This window comes from Canis lupus, chromosome 3 (assembly GCF_011100685.1).
Source record: "Canis lupus familiaris isolate Mischka breed German Shepherd chromosome 3, alternate assembly UU_Cfam_GSD_1.0, whole genome shotgun sequence".
Classification (NCBI taxonomy): Eukaryota; Metazoa; Chordata; class Mammalia; order Carnivora; family Canidae; genus Canis; species Canis lupus.
In genome coordinates, this window is record NC_049224.1 from 82,683,007 (window position 1) to 82,698,519 (window position 15,513).

A 15,513-nucleotide genomic window follows, 5' to 3' on the forward strand; every position below is an offset into this window, starting at 1 on the left:
TTAAAAGAAATTCATTTGCAAATATCACAGGTCTTTGCAGCCAGACTTTAAAAAAAAATATGAATGATATGATTTTCTTTCTCATTCAGTCAGAATGGTTATGTACTTTCTTTTTCCATATAATTAATAGAGAAAATTATAGATATCATTTTATTTACTATATTCAAATGACTTTCACACTTGTACAACTATCTGTATGTGGGTGGATGTGTATGTGTGTATGGCTATCTATAGTCTTTAGAGGAAAAACTAATCAGAAACAGAAAAGAGAAACTAGGGTGATAGTTTCCATCAATCCACATTTTTTTAAAGATTTTATTTATTTATTTATTTATTTATTTATTTATTTATTTATTTATTTATGAGAGAGAGAGAGAGAGAGAGAGAGGCAGAGACACAGGAGGAGGGAGAAGCAGGCTCCATGCCGGGAGACCGATGTGGGACTCGATCCCGGGACTCCAGGATCGCGCCCTGGGCCAAAGGCAGGTGCTAAACCGCTGAGCCACCCAAGGATCCCCCAATCCACATTTTTTATTCCATTTTTCTTCTTATGAAAGAGCTGAATTATTTTTCTTTTGGAGCCAAAATTCCCACCTCAATGAATAGAGTTTCCTGGTTAATTTGAACACCTTTATGTGGTAAGACTCTCATCTTCTTCTTCTTTTTTCTTTTTTTTTATTTGTTTTAGAGAAAGACAATACCCCAGAAATAGATTTGACGACCTTTTTCCTAACATGAGTCTACGTTTGACATACACACACACGCACACACATGAGCACACACACATGCACACATACCACACACATACCACATCCATAGATTATGATCTCAGATGTAGAAGGGGTTGACATTTCTATGACTGTGATCTACAGAAAGGGCTGGTCCCCTCATCTATAAAGCATCTTGTTACTCCCTTGCTTTGCTTCTGAGTTTGGATAAAAAAAAATAAAGATTATATCTTTATATCTGCAACTGTAGAGTGGAACAAAGGAAGTTACCTCAGCATTTTAGTGATTACACTGTGGGTCCTGGTGCTCCATAATAGCTACAATTCTTTCTAAGGTAAGTACAGAACTTGCAAATATAACTACTCAAATAGATACTGTAAACCCCAGAAGTAGAGAATGAATTTTCACTGCTCTTTATTTGAGGGCTGAGCAAACTGCTTGAACAATGTCAGCTTTGGAAGGGTCAATATAAAAGCAAGAGGCATTGTTTAAGACTATCTTTAAAGAATGAACCTTGCAGTTACAAAAACAAACAAAAACAAAATCAAAAACAAAACAAAACTCATTCCATGAAGGGCCACTTTGCATCTGGCACACTTTCTGTGGCCTTCATCCAATTAGATATTGACAGAAATTTTGAATGAGAAATGATGTCTAGGACTTCATTAGTCAGTAACAAAGGAGCTTTTGCAAAATGCCAATATGTCATTAACACCTTAACAAAAATTAGTTTATTGGATTTATCACGTTACCCACTAATTTCCACTTTCAAAACTCCCAAGAGGTCAATAATTAGGTAGTTTGTGCTTCTTAGAAAATGTAATGCTCCAGGTTAACAGGCTCCTGATAGGGACACTTGATCATTTTTACTCTTATGTCTGCACAGGCAGCTCCAAAATATAGCCTTCAAGGATTATCCACGACATACAGCACTGTGGTCAATATCCACAGCCCCTGAGAAACGAGTCCCAGGAGACTAAGCAAAGACAAATGGCCAGTGTGGTTCCTGCGCTCTAGGGCATGCCAAACATAACTTCAAGAATTGTTCCATATAAAATCTTTAAGCTCTTTGTGCAAAACCATGCTTGTGATGCCTCAAGTGATGAACTTCCCCACTTCCAGCTTCTTCCAGCAGGTAGAGGACCTGACAGGGTGTTCGATCATATTTCCCCTTATTTTTTTGCCCATCCTCATTCCAGTCTCTTTTTCTTCAATATATCAGTGACAGAATGGAGGAAGTTAGTTAGCACCATTGTTATCAAGATAGCTGTGTGAATTCACACTGAGCAGAGCATGTTCTGTAGACTTTTATGTATTAGCAGGAGGCCTTCTTTGGTTTTATGTATGCAATTAAAAATCCTTGTGATCTTCAGATCTGTTCCATCTAGTTCATCATTCAGGACCCATTTATGGAATGAAAAGAAAAAAAAAAAATCAACCAGAGGAGGCAATGGTGAAGGCATCACAAAGAAGTACTCCGCATGTTTGTGTACAAGCCTTTAGATAGGTTTGTATTTTCTTGGTTTGATACCTAGGATTGAAATGACTGAGTCATTGAGTAGATGTATGATCAAATAAACTGTCCAACTTGGGAATTATGTTTGAACATTTTCATATTTCATTAAGCAATATTTTATTGCACACTATCATTGTTGTTTTGGGTATTATGCCTTGTGGTTGTGCCATTGTTTATTAAAATATTCCCCAAGGACTGGGTATAAAAATTATTGCCATATTTTAACCTATTAAAATATATCAGTAAAGATTTTTTATTCATAAGCCTTTGTCTCTGATTACTTTTTTAAAAAAATTAAATTTAATTAAAAAAATTTTTAGGTAGCCTTTACACCTGATATGGGGCCCAAATTCACAACCCTGAGATCGAGAGTCCCATGCTGTACCCACTAAGCCAGCCAGGTGTCCCCACTATAATTACTTCTTAAAATATACTCTCATAAGTAGAAGTATTAAAATTATTATATCAATACTGTTATATCTTTATTTTTTAATATTTTATTTATTTATTCATGAGAGACACAGAGAGAGGCAGAGACACAGAGAGAGAGAGAGAGAAGCAGGCTCTGTGCAGGGAGCCCGATGTGGGACTCAATCTTGGGACTCCAGGATCATGCCCTGGGCTGAAGGCAGATGCTCAACTGTTGAGCCACCCAGGCGTCCCCACAGTTATATCTTTAGAGACTATCTAAAGAGCACTTCTAGGTATACAATAAAATAGAGAGGAAAGTACAGAGATTTCCCATATATACTCACTGTCCCACACATGTGAAACCTCCCTCATCATCAACATCAACCATCAGAATGGCATATGTTTTACAAAGTATGATCCTATATTGACACGTCATAATCACTCAAAGTCCATAGTTTAACATAGTATAACTTAGGAGTTATATTTTTAAGCCTCCTCCTATATAGTATCAAATGTATTTTTTGAAAGGTTGCAAAATTATATACTTCCAAAGAATGACAGAAAATATCTGAGTTAAACTTTTATTACAGCCCCAATTTTTTCCTACATTTTATAGGGTTTCAGAATGAAAAGGAACCATAGTTTTCTTCTAGCCCAATATTTTACCTGGTCCTTGAGTATTCTCTGTGACATCCCTAAATAGTGCTTTTCTGGGCCCTCCTTGGAGGAAAGAAAAGTGTATACATTTTGTCTATTGTTGGGCTGCATTACTGAAAAATATTTTCAACTGATAAGCACTGATCTGCTTCATTTTAACATCTGCCATGTTTTAATAAGTTTCAGATATGCAGAAACCAAGTTGAGCTACAGTTCTGGGCTAAATCTATGCACTTCATGCAGCGTAGAAATGAAGACATGGGAGTTGGCTCTTCCTCCAAAAATGTTCAGCTCTGACTGTCCTTCACTATTTCCCTGATTGCATATGTGTTTCTCTGAGTAGCAAGAATGGGTTCCTAATTCTTAGTGCATATAAAGTAGCTAGCTCAACGTTTGGCACATTTCAAACACTGAATGAATATTGGATGCTACTTTTATTTTAATCCCTCAATGATTTGTATGTGTAGAATATGTATTTATAATTTCTGCTTCTAATTTTGAAAAAAAATAGATGAGATAAGCTTAGTTGCTAATTGTTCTGTCCCCGTTTTTCCGATCCTTTTAACTGGTAATTTTCTATGAGGCAAGGGAGAAAAATCCCATTCCTGATGTGATGGCTAATTTTACATGTCAACTTGACAGAGCCAAGGGGTGCCCAGAAATTTGGTCAAAAGTTATTCTGGGTAATTTTGTGAGGGTGTTTTGGATGATACGAACATTTAAATTGGTAGACTGAGTAAAGCAGATTGCCCTCCCTAATGTGGATAGGCCTTATCTAGTCAGTTGAAAACCTAAATAAAAATTTAAAAAGCTGACTCTTCCTTCAGTGAGATAATTCATCCTGCATGGCTGCCTTTGAATAGGGCCATTGGTTTTTTCTTGGCTTTGGACTCACATGAACTAAAATATCATCAGCACCTCTTGGGTCTCTAGACTTTCAGTCTTGGATTGGAATGATACCATCAGCTCTCCTGGGTCACCAGGGTGGTAACTCACCCTGCAGATCTCAGGAATTGCCAGACTCCATAATCATGTGAGTCAATTCCTTATAATGATTCTATTAATCTTGTCTCTGGAGATCTCTGATTAATATGCCTTAATATGCCTAGTTTATAAAATTCAGCAGAATGAATTAAGCACTGTATTTGGAAATGTGGAAAACAGCGACTTTGAACAATGAGCCAGCTTGCTTAGGATTAGTCAAGTCCAAAACCTAAAGATTAAGTTCTTTGTTTTTTAATCAACAACCAAATTTGGAGGAAGGCTATAACATATTCGCACAAGCATACACACACACACACACACACACACACACACACACACCCATACTCAAACTAAAAGCAATTTATCTGAGAAAATAATGTGGATACACCTGAGAAGAAAGCCCTAGGCTCTTTTCTCAACCCTAGAAGTCATTCTGTTCTCCTTCTGTCTATTTTGACTGAGAGCTTTAATGCTAGTTGTAAGTCAGGCTAAGTGTAACTAGCAAAAAAAGGTCTTTAGAACTGATATGAAATCCATGGTTTGAAGAGTAATAAAAATTACTAGCTAGTGAGAAAAGAACTCATTTCTCTGCAATTACTCGCCTGAAGAAACCAACTGGAAATCTGAAGGATAAAATAGAGCTTCACTCAACCTTGGTGTCACCCCCTCTCCCACTCCCTCCAAGGGAAAGCTTATCTAACTTTACAGAAGGAAAATTGACAATCTCTCCAGGTTGACCTTTATCTTTAGACAAGTTTCTTTGTAGTGGTGGGGTATTCCTCCAAGGTCTCAAGAGGTTGTTTTCAAGGAGATATTAGTTTATTTTGGAGAGCACAGAGCTTTACTTTCTAACATTTGTGCTGGATTAAATGTATTCAAATGCATTATCTCCTTTGCAATATGTTTTGAAATGCTTTGCAGCCACCTTGCATTCATCTGTTCTGAAGTAGAAATTAAGTACACACTTCTCTGTGCATTCAGAATATCTGTATATATCCTTCTTATAAGTTCTTTGTATTATTATATTTCAAAGAATATATCTGAGTGGCTTCGCTGAGATATGTTAAAAATGATTATTCAGTTATGTTATTTAAGTAGATGGTATTTTATTGAAACTTTATATTGGAGTTTTAAATGAATTTCATAGTACTTTAAAATACCTTCCCACATTTGAGATAATCCTTGTTCAAGACAGAAAGCAGGGAAGAAAAAATACCTTATTGTGATGTTCCATTTCTTGCAAATAAACAGGGCCTTTGCTGTGTGCAGTTCCCAGGAAGTTCTTGGAACTGTTTATTCATCAATAATTCAATAAACATCTATTAAATGGCTTCTATGTACAAAGCATCTATCACTATTTTACTATGCTTCTCCCTTAGAATACAGGGCCTATTTAGGTGACTTGGTATTATATATTTTATGTCAGTTGTGTTGGTCAGAAATCATTGAATTTTGGAGCTTTACTTATTCCAACAGCTTAAACCCCCTAATTTTCAGGAACTCTTTTTAAAATAAATGATTCCTTCATGTCATTTTACGACTGAGGAAAAAAATAAAAGTGGTTTTCTATTATATTCAAGTAAAGGCCATGTTCCTTACTATAACTAAAATTTACTTCAGAATCCTATCATTTCAGTCTCATGTCATTTTCCTTCCCAAATATATGTATATACAAACTATATATGTGTATATATATATATATGAACTATATAGTACACACATTCACATACGTATACATATACATACACATTATACATATACATGTATATATAGTAGCAAGTCAGACTGTATATATATATGCACACACTACACACATGCATATATATACACACACACACACAAGGTGTGTATATACATGTATGAATGTTAATGTGTGGATAGATAGATAGATAATCCACCCCTGTTCTTTAGCTTTATCTTGTTTGTATAACTACTCATCAGTTGGACATTACTTCTCTGGAAAGACCATATTTCCTTTCTTGGAAAATAGAATTAGTCACTTAATCCATTATTCTCCTGTATCAAATCCTTATTAGAGGGCACGTTGCATCATTTTGTACATTTGTATGTATTGTTTAATGGTGTATTATTTTGTGTTGCTCATCAAGTTCTTAGATACAGACATTCTGCCTGGGGCTATTTGTAGACAGATCAGAGCCTGGTATGCAGTTACCTTTCCATACGTACCTGAATGATTGAAAAAAAATGATGAAATGAATAGACAAACTAAGACCTTGAAAAATTAAGTGATTTACTCAAAGTCGGTAGCAAAATCAGAACTAGCAAAATTCAAGTTTTTGTCTTTTTTTGTTTTGTTTGAAGAAAGAGAAAGAGTGAGGGAGGGAGTGGGATGAAGGAAGGAGAGGGGGAGAGAGCATCTCAAGCAGACTCCAGACCCAGCACAGAGCCAAATGTGTGGGCCTGATCTCGGGACCCTGAGATCATGACCTGAGCCAAAATCAAGAGTCAGATACTTAACCAACTGAGCCACTCAGGTGCTGCAGGATTTAAGTTTTTATATTCCTTGTACAGGGTTCATATTTTTATTTCCTCCTTTGTTGGTAACGATGGGTGACATTTTCTAGATTCATACAGAGTAGAAAACAATATAATAGCCATTACTTTAGGCCAGTAGCTTAAAAACAAAGATAAAGATAAGACAAATAATAAAAATGGCAACAATTTTTACTCCCAGCAGTAATTTGACTGAGAGCCACTTACCTGCTTTTGAGGCCATTCACATACACACTCTAGGTTCTCCCCTGTGGAGGAGAAGTTGGCTTTGCCTGGGAAGAGCTCCTGAGGGTGGCCCATTGCCTGTCTGAGAATGCAGTGCAACTTTATAGAAAATTGTGAATCGGGGTGGTGGGGGGGATACTTTCCTGGGGTTATGGTAGTAGTATGGGAAGGTATGGCACCAGTTACTTTGAAATAAAATACCCCACTAGACCTCCTGTGACCTGTTTTCGCTGTATAAGTGATTGTACGCCCATAGTTCCCAAGGCTCTAGTGCTAAGCTGAAGTTTGAGCAGTAAATCAGACCTGAAAAAAAGAGCAGGAAGGAGGCAGGCAGGGAGGAAGGCAGGAAGGCAGGGACACAGAGAAGAAAAAGAAAAGACAGAATGAAGGAGGGAGAGAGAAAGGAGGGAGGGAGAGAAGGAGGGAGGAAAAGACTATTCCCTTTCTTTTTCTGAGAGCATAATCCTATACCGTCTGGACAGACAGGGAAGAATTGGACAACAAATAATCAGAGCAGGGTGTCTGTCAATATTTCATCAATCTGACAAACTTATCTTGAGTAATTACTGGTCTGTGCTTAGGATTTGGGAATATACACCTTTGTTGAATGAAATAATCCTCATTGGAGAGGGAAGGGGTCAGAAGTCAGAAGGCCGTGAACAAAGGTATGAAAGTGTGCTACAGACTAGATACAGTCTGGGGCTAACAGTATCACTCAATACTTATTTAATTAATAAGGAATGATCAAGGCAAGACTGCCAAGGTGGTGGGGCGGCTGTGAAGGGTGGAGAGGCGTCAGGGGTCGGGGGCTTGGGTGGCTAGGACACTAGCGGTGCATCCACATTGTGCTCTGGTTCCAGGGGCGAAAAAAGGAAAGATCTAAATTTGAATTTTACTTTAAACTGCCGTAGCCTCAAAGTGAAGAAATAATGAGACAATTTTGTTCTGGTCTCTCTGGCATAATCTTTTCTCAGTCAACACAGTAGGTTTATTGAACAGATCAAATTATGTAATATTACCTAGTTTGGGGGTGCAGGGAGTCCAACATTAAATCCCTACATGCAAGAAATATATTAAACATTTTTTTGTCTTTGGGGTTTTCAAAACACATCTTCTGATATTATTATAATTGCAAATCTTGGGGATGATATTTGTTTGCAACTAGCAGAATTATTTTTTAATCAATAGATTTAAAAAAAAAAAAAAAAAAGCTTCTTAACAGTATTGAATACTTAGAGGCCAGACTTTAGTCTGAGCAATTTGCACCCGTTACTTAAACTTTGAAACAAGCTTAAAATGGATACCATTATTTTCAATTTGCAGATTTGAAAACTGAGACATGAGGACATGTTCTCAGGGTCACAAAGTGTGCCCTCAGCGTTTTCTAGACAGGCAGATGCCAGAAGCTGGGCTCACTACACACCATTATACTACAACATCTTTTATCTAATACGGTCATTGAAGACATTTCAAATGAGCTGTGCATATCTTTTGAGATTATCATTGTTGAGACTTTACACCTATATAAATAGCTTTTGAAAAATTAAGAATTCTTGAATTATGCTTTGCTCCCAACAGAAAACTTTAAACAAAGAAATCCAGAAATCTGGAATTATTAGATATTATTCCATTCAACTCCATGCCAACTATTATCTACGCAGTCAGTGATATGACATATTAGGGAGACTGGTGTAAAAACACAGTGACTTTAAATATCATTTACTAACCACACAAGCTAAAGCAAAATGCTATACCTTTTTGAGCCTTCAATATTCTAATAATTTATCCCGTAGGGTTATTCTGAAGTCCAAGTGGGATAACTTTTTTTTTTTTTTTCAAAACAGTGAAATGTGTTTATATTAATTTTGAAGGTGGCAAAATTCTTTGAGTTTATTTAACAAAACTGTTTAGTGATAACAATATATTCCTTAAGTCGTGGCCACGGTAAATGCAAAGTGAGGCAAAGAAAACTAAATTTCTCTGCGTAATAAAAGATGCATTTATAACATTTGCTTGTCACAAACGAGAGGTGAGGGAAATGGCCTGGCAAGGAAAGGAGCTGGATGAGGATGAGCATCATTAAGAACAGGGAAGGAGGGAGGAATGAATAACTATGTAGGATGAGCTTTTGTGGAGGGAAGAGCATTCCAGTTGTGAAAGCGGCAGGTTTATTTTAGGTCAAGATTGTCTAATACTCAACTTTATTTCTTTTTGTAATAAGCTATACAGAAAAGGCCTCTGGCACTCCTCGAATCTAGGCAAAGGTTTCTATACACACAGTCCCATCTTCCTCATATTTTGGAAACCCCCCACCAGGGAAAACAGGCACAGAGTGCAGGTAATATTCTCAGAAGGTGAGACCCAGAGTGAGATGGAACATTTCCTAGAAGCTGAATTCTGGTTCCGAATTTCCAAGCTGAAATGAATGTTCCTGTTCCCTTCCCCAGACAACTCGATGCTAAGTTTCCTCAGCCTACGTGGGACCCAGAGTAAAGGGACATGTGAAGTCTTTGGGATGTCCTGCCCTCAGCATCACATTTTATATGGGTTTTCTGTGGTCCCTACATAGAATGGATACCTAAGAGACACAGTCCATTTTTCTTCTTTTTCACCAGGATAAGGGAAGCAAACATTCAACTATGCATCTATCCTTTTCTCTTGTTTTTTTGTTTGTTTGTTTGTTTGTGTTTGTTGTTGTTGTTGACATTAAGTGCTAGCCAAAGCTGACAGAAAAAAAGATTTCTTGTTTTTTTTTTTAAAGATTTCTTTTTCTTGGTGAACACTAGATGTTTAATCCCAGGGTCAGGAAAGTGCCTAAGCTGTCATTTTTCTGTGTCCTGGAATTTCCAAAGTTGACCATCATCTCCTCCTCTCCACTTTAAATCTTTAGGCAAGAAACACTGCTGAAGAATAAGTCAGCTGCAGATCCCACTGCACAGTTCTTCAAAAATTGATCTTCACTCACTGAAGCAGTGTGCCTGAGTTCTCAGCCAGAGTTCAGTCATGGCTTCTGGATGCATAAGAAAGAGCTGGAACAAGGTCCTTGGTTTCGCCAGGATCATAGACCTACTGGGGTGGGGGGCAGGTAAGAGTAGAAACAACATATTCAGGATGGGGGGTTTTCTCTTGTTTTATGTTATACTACATGATTTTATCTGCTATATAATTTATATACTAGTACTACAAGGACAGATTCCCCACTATTATGTCATTTATTCATTCAAGAAATATTTGTTGAGTGATCTTCATAGTCCAGGTAGTGTCATAGAAGTTGGCAGTGTGACACACACACATACACGTGCACACACACGCACACATCTGCAGAATTCCTGCCTTCATGGAGGTTACATTGTAGTTGAAGGATAATAAATATAAAAGTAAGTGATGGTGATAAGGTTAGGTAGGTAGGTAGGTAGACAGGAAGATGAGTAGATAGATAATCTCAGGTGGTTTTTAGTTCATAAAGCAATTTATGCAAAATATATAGAGAGTGACAGAAATTAGGTCAGGATGAGAAACTCAGGAAGCTCTCCTAAGAAGGTAATGCTTCAGCTGAAAACTAAGACTTGTGCTGTTGGCTTTGGTATCTGTCAAAAGAGGGAGCAGGCTCTGGGACCCTGGGTGGCTCAGTCTGTTTAAACATCTGAATTTGGCTCAGGTCATGATATCAGGGTCCTGGGATGGAGCCCCTTGAGGCAACCTGGCCAGTGAAGATGCCCCCAACCATTGGCACTCAGCGGCGAGTCTGTCTCTCCCTCTGCTCCTCCCCCTGCTCCTGCTCTCTTTGTCTCTCTTAAATAAGTAAATCAATCATCAATCAATCAATCAATCAATCAAATCTTAAAAAAAAAAGGATCAGACTTTGCAGTGTCCATATTCCTCTTATTTCTTGATGTATGTGTAAACTTATGTGCATAATTTGTGCCTAAGCACATATGTATGTTTAGGATACATGTTTATGTATGTTATAGAAACACATATAGAAACACATACATCTATATCTGTGTGTGTAAAATTTAAAATTGTAAACTCTCCATAAGCCTCTAACTGTTAATAGATTCATAATCATTTCCAACGTGAAGACTAATGACTAATTCATGTTTGAGATGGATATAAAATGCAAGATGACATATTGCCTTTAATCTTAACAAACAGCATATTTCATCAATTAAAACAGTTAAATTATTATAAGTTAATCAATGCAAATTAACGTAATATGCATCAAAACTTATATTAACAACGAATTTAAAACCAGATGAAGTTGCAATGGTTGAACGCAAAATTCCAAGTGACTATTACATTGATGTGTCTTTGTTTGGAAACTGGTATTTATTTCATTAAAACTTCTTCAAATTGGGCTTGTTTTTATTTTCTAAAAATCATGGTATCTCTCCACTGATAAAATTAACATGTATGATCTTTGTAACAGAATTACAGAAATTAACCCATTAAACTAATTGCCTAAAATTACATTGAATACATTGTGCTTATAAGCTGTATGTATGTAACAACAGCAATAGGTCATCAAATGAGAAAGAATTCTCATATATAGCGTAGTTTGTATAGAAAAGAGTATAAAACAGATAAAGCATCTGAAAATGTGGACTCTGAGAGTCTCAAGAAAGAAAAACCTTTGAGATAACTAATGTCAGTCTGATATAAACCGTGGGAATATTCTGTGCATATAATTCATAGAAAGCATTACAGAATTTTTCATCTTCTGGGTGAAGATGATATTGAGGGAAGGATGGGTAAGTACTGATTTAGCTTTGGTCGAGATGTTTGTCTGCCTCGATATATTAGTACATGTGAGATTTACATCTTACTCTTTTAAAAAATGAGTGAGGAGAAACTTTTGAAACAAATCTACTCCAGAAATTTCATTAGCACATACAAAAAAATTGGTATCATCAATATAAAGATTGGATATTATCTAAAAGCTCATTTCCACCCAGAAATGGTTCTCCAGGGGAAACATTAACTTTTATATAAGAGGGACATTTATAAACTTCCAGAGACAATTGTTCAGGTAAAGTTAAATTAACTTCATTTCTTCAATCACAAAATCTATTAATTGTGGTTTCTCCAGTGAAATAGTAGCTATAATATCAAAATATATATTTATCATAATGAGCATAAAGGATTTTAGTCATTTAACTATATTGAAATATCTTTTATAAAATTTATTTGAAAGTCTATTACTTTCTTTATTTAAGAAAAAAGAAATGTTTAACCCAAAGACTGGTAAAGCTTATAACAAAGTCCTAATCTTATTTATTTTTTAAAAGATTTTATTTATTTATTCAGGAGAGACACAGAGAGAGAGGCAGAGACATAGGCAGAGAGAGAAGCAGGCTTCCCGGGGGGAGCCTAATATGGGGGCTCCATCCCAGGGCCCCAGGATCACGACCTGAGCCAAAGGCAGACCCTTAACCGCTGAGCCACCCAGGTGTCCCAAAGTCCTAGTCTTATACACGAGTAAACAGATGTAAATAATTCTGTTAATTGAATATGTCTTTGGATAATTTTTTTAATATAGACAAAGACACTTAAACACATACACACAATTTATTTCATTTTAAGTCATATAGTTTTATACAATCTAAAATGTTCCAAATGATTATTGAGGTTCTTTCTGTAGTTAAAATATTTAAATTTTCCCATCTACCCACCTTTTTTGACCTAAAATGCAAATATAAGGCTTTTGGTTCTGTAGTGTTAAAGTGTATTTTCAATAAGACATAATTTAATTCATAATATATAACTGTTCATTGGAGAGGAGTTAATACTTGGCTATTCCTTTGTAATTTCTTTCAATTTTTGATGTAGACCCATCCATTAGGCCTACGTAGCATCACAAAATACTACCTGCAAGATGCCAGGGAGTCAAGGCAAACTTTTGAATATAAGAACTTCTGGGGCTCCTGAGGGGTCAGTAGGTTTAGTATCTGCCTTCGGCTCAGGTCATGATGTTAAGGTCCTGGGATCAAGCCCCACCCACACTGGGCACCCTGGTCAGAGGGGAGTCTGCTTCTCCATCTGCCCCTCTCCCCACTTGTACTCTCTCACTCTCTGTCTCTCAAATAAATAAATAGAACCTAAAAAAATAAAAATAAAAAAAACTTCTGAAAATGTGTTGGAAAGAATTAAAAGATTCAAAACATGATCAAACAAGCGGAGCTCAGACACTAGAAACACTTAGAGCAGGCCAAACTCTAAAACAATATAGGTAGGAATCTCACAGTGGTTTACTACTCATATTCTGAGAAGTACCACCCAAAATACATTCTCTAATGTCAAATAATTAACACATACATATTCACAAAGTTTCTTTCGAGTATGTTAAAATTCCAATAGTAGAATAGTATAATCTCTGATGAAACTGTGAAAACTCTTTAAATTTATTTTTTTAATGCATTTGCCTTTGAAGAGGCTAATTAAATCAGTTAGAAATTAAAAATTGGAGCATTAAGGCACAAGAAAAATAATTTTTCTTAAACTCTACTGAAAAATATGTGTCTCTCATAAGCTTTGGAGAAATAATAATTAGCATCTCCCTTAGGGCTCATACAAAAGCTTCTTGGCTAGAAAAAAATGTATTTTGAAAATATGAGAATTTTTATTGGATTAAATTGATTTAGTATGAATGTCAATCTATACCTCTTACTTATTCTTACACTTAAAACATACATAACATTGAGGATAAAAATGTTAGTGAGTTTGTCTGTTTCCATCATTTGGGGAGAGGATTTTGTGTTGTATTTCATTAATCCAAATTTGTTTTAATTTGTTAAGCCTGTGATCTACAATATCTTCCTCCAGGTGTGTTTTAGTGTGTGGTGTCTTCTAGGTTTCTGGAGCCCCATTCCATGAATGTTAGGGAGGCATAATGTTCAAAATTATGCTCTGGTGATTCAAAAAAAATTAAGTTTCTAAAACTACCAATTTCATTCTATGAAAATTTAAAAGGTTATAAATTGATATTTCAGGTTTGTTTTTGTTTTTACACATAAATAGCTTTTCGTTCCAGCTTTGCAAGGAAAAATCCTATTGTACAGCTGGGGGGCCCTGGGTGGGTGAGGCATTCTCCAAAGGACAAAGGACAGGGAGGATTAGGACAAGAGGAGCACCAATTCTCCTTGAAAGGAGCTTGGGACTCCTCTGGCTCCCTCCTCCTGACTTCCAAGGAGCTATAAACTACTGGACCATGGAGCCCTTGTCCCCCTTCTCTTTCTCACCATCCATAAGAATCTCTTAAGCAAGGGGGCCCAGGTTCCAAAATAATTTAAAATAATAAGGTAGAAAGGCATCCAGAGCCTTGAGCTCCTTCAGCAATTCCAGGGAAGAGTGATCATCCTTGGTGGGGAATGACCTTCCTCCCATTCAGGCTGAAGGCTCAGTAACTGTATCTTTCCCGCTTGTTTTGTTTTGCTTTGTTTTGGGTTTTGTTTTTGTAAAACAAGAAACTGATAAAATGACCATGCAGTGCAAATCTGTGGGTACCCTGGAGGGGAGTTCCCAGTAGAGGAGGGAGAGGAACAGGGCTGTTCCAGCTCATACAAAGCCTCATACATTGTGAAATTGATCCAACTCTCTTTGGGCCTCTTCCAAGATCGGCATGAGCATATTGGGCAGGTTGCACATAGGGTATTGATTGTGGCTTTTGGTAACAGGGGGTCCCTCTTCCTGCTGCCTCAGAGCCTATAGCTGGGCATGTTTCCCAGCCTGTTCCCAATCCTTTATCCCTCACCTCCCCACCTTAGGCTGGAGAGGGAAACTACTGGATCTCTAGTACTCCAGAGGGGCTCTGAGATATTTCTGGCAACCACAGGTCTTTGGGATGGACATCTGTGTCCACCGCTGCTTCAGCTCTTCTTTATGCAAGCTGCTGGCCAGCTCGTCAAAGGTAGACTCAACTTCTTGTTGAAGGCCATTATATCTACATGGTCCTTGCCCAGAGCAGTCACTGTCAGGAATGAGATCTCATGGGAGATGCCCCTCTGTAGATGTGGGCTCAAGGGAAGCACCCCTAGAGTTTCCAGCAGGAGCCCTACAGTCTTGTGCACCTCATGGTGATCAACATGGCACAGTATCAACTCCAGCAACTTCAGACTAAGGGATGCAGGTACTGGGCCTGACCACACATCCTCCTGGGAGACCGGATTGTGGACCCTCTAGATCACATAGAGGGGTCTGGATATCCCACAGCAGCTGCATCTGCACAGACTCTGGATCAGGTGTCAGTCAAGGAGATGGGACCTGAGGGGGCAGGGGCCCTTTGCAGGGGTCCAGCACTAGGCATGTCAAAATACCAGGAAGGTGCAGGTGCAGGAAAAACCACAGAAGGTTCCAGAAGATGAGGGGTGGGTAGCAGGCAGCTCAGGTGACACCAGCAACTCACTGTTCTGGTTCTCTACCAGCAACTCCTGGTCCTTACATGGCACCAGGGACTCAAGCATATCCAGGCTCCCCTCCCCA

At 37.6% G+C, this 15,513-nt stretch overlaps 1 long non-coding RNA gene across 5 annotated transcripts in view; it reads left to right on the top strand.

The window, feature by feature from the left end:
- LOC102153629 overlaps positions 1-15,513 on the top strand; it is a 79,614-nt gene that overhangs the window by 8,106 nt on the left and 55,995 nt on the right. For 4 of the 5 annotated variants that reach the window (XR_005357325.1, XR_005357329.1, XR_005357327.1 and 1 more), the window contains 4 exons: positions 979-1,062; positions 1,615-1,863; positions 2,102-2,235; positions 9,926-10,120. This is a non-coding gene — a long non-coding RNA (uncharacterized LOC102153629). The remainder of the gene's footprint in view (positions 1-978; positions 1,063-1,614; positions 1,864-2,101; positions 2,236-9,925; positions 10,121-15,513) is intronic. The other variant, XR_005357326.1, reaches the window with a different exon arrangement.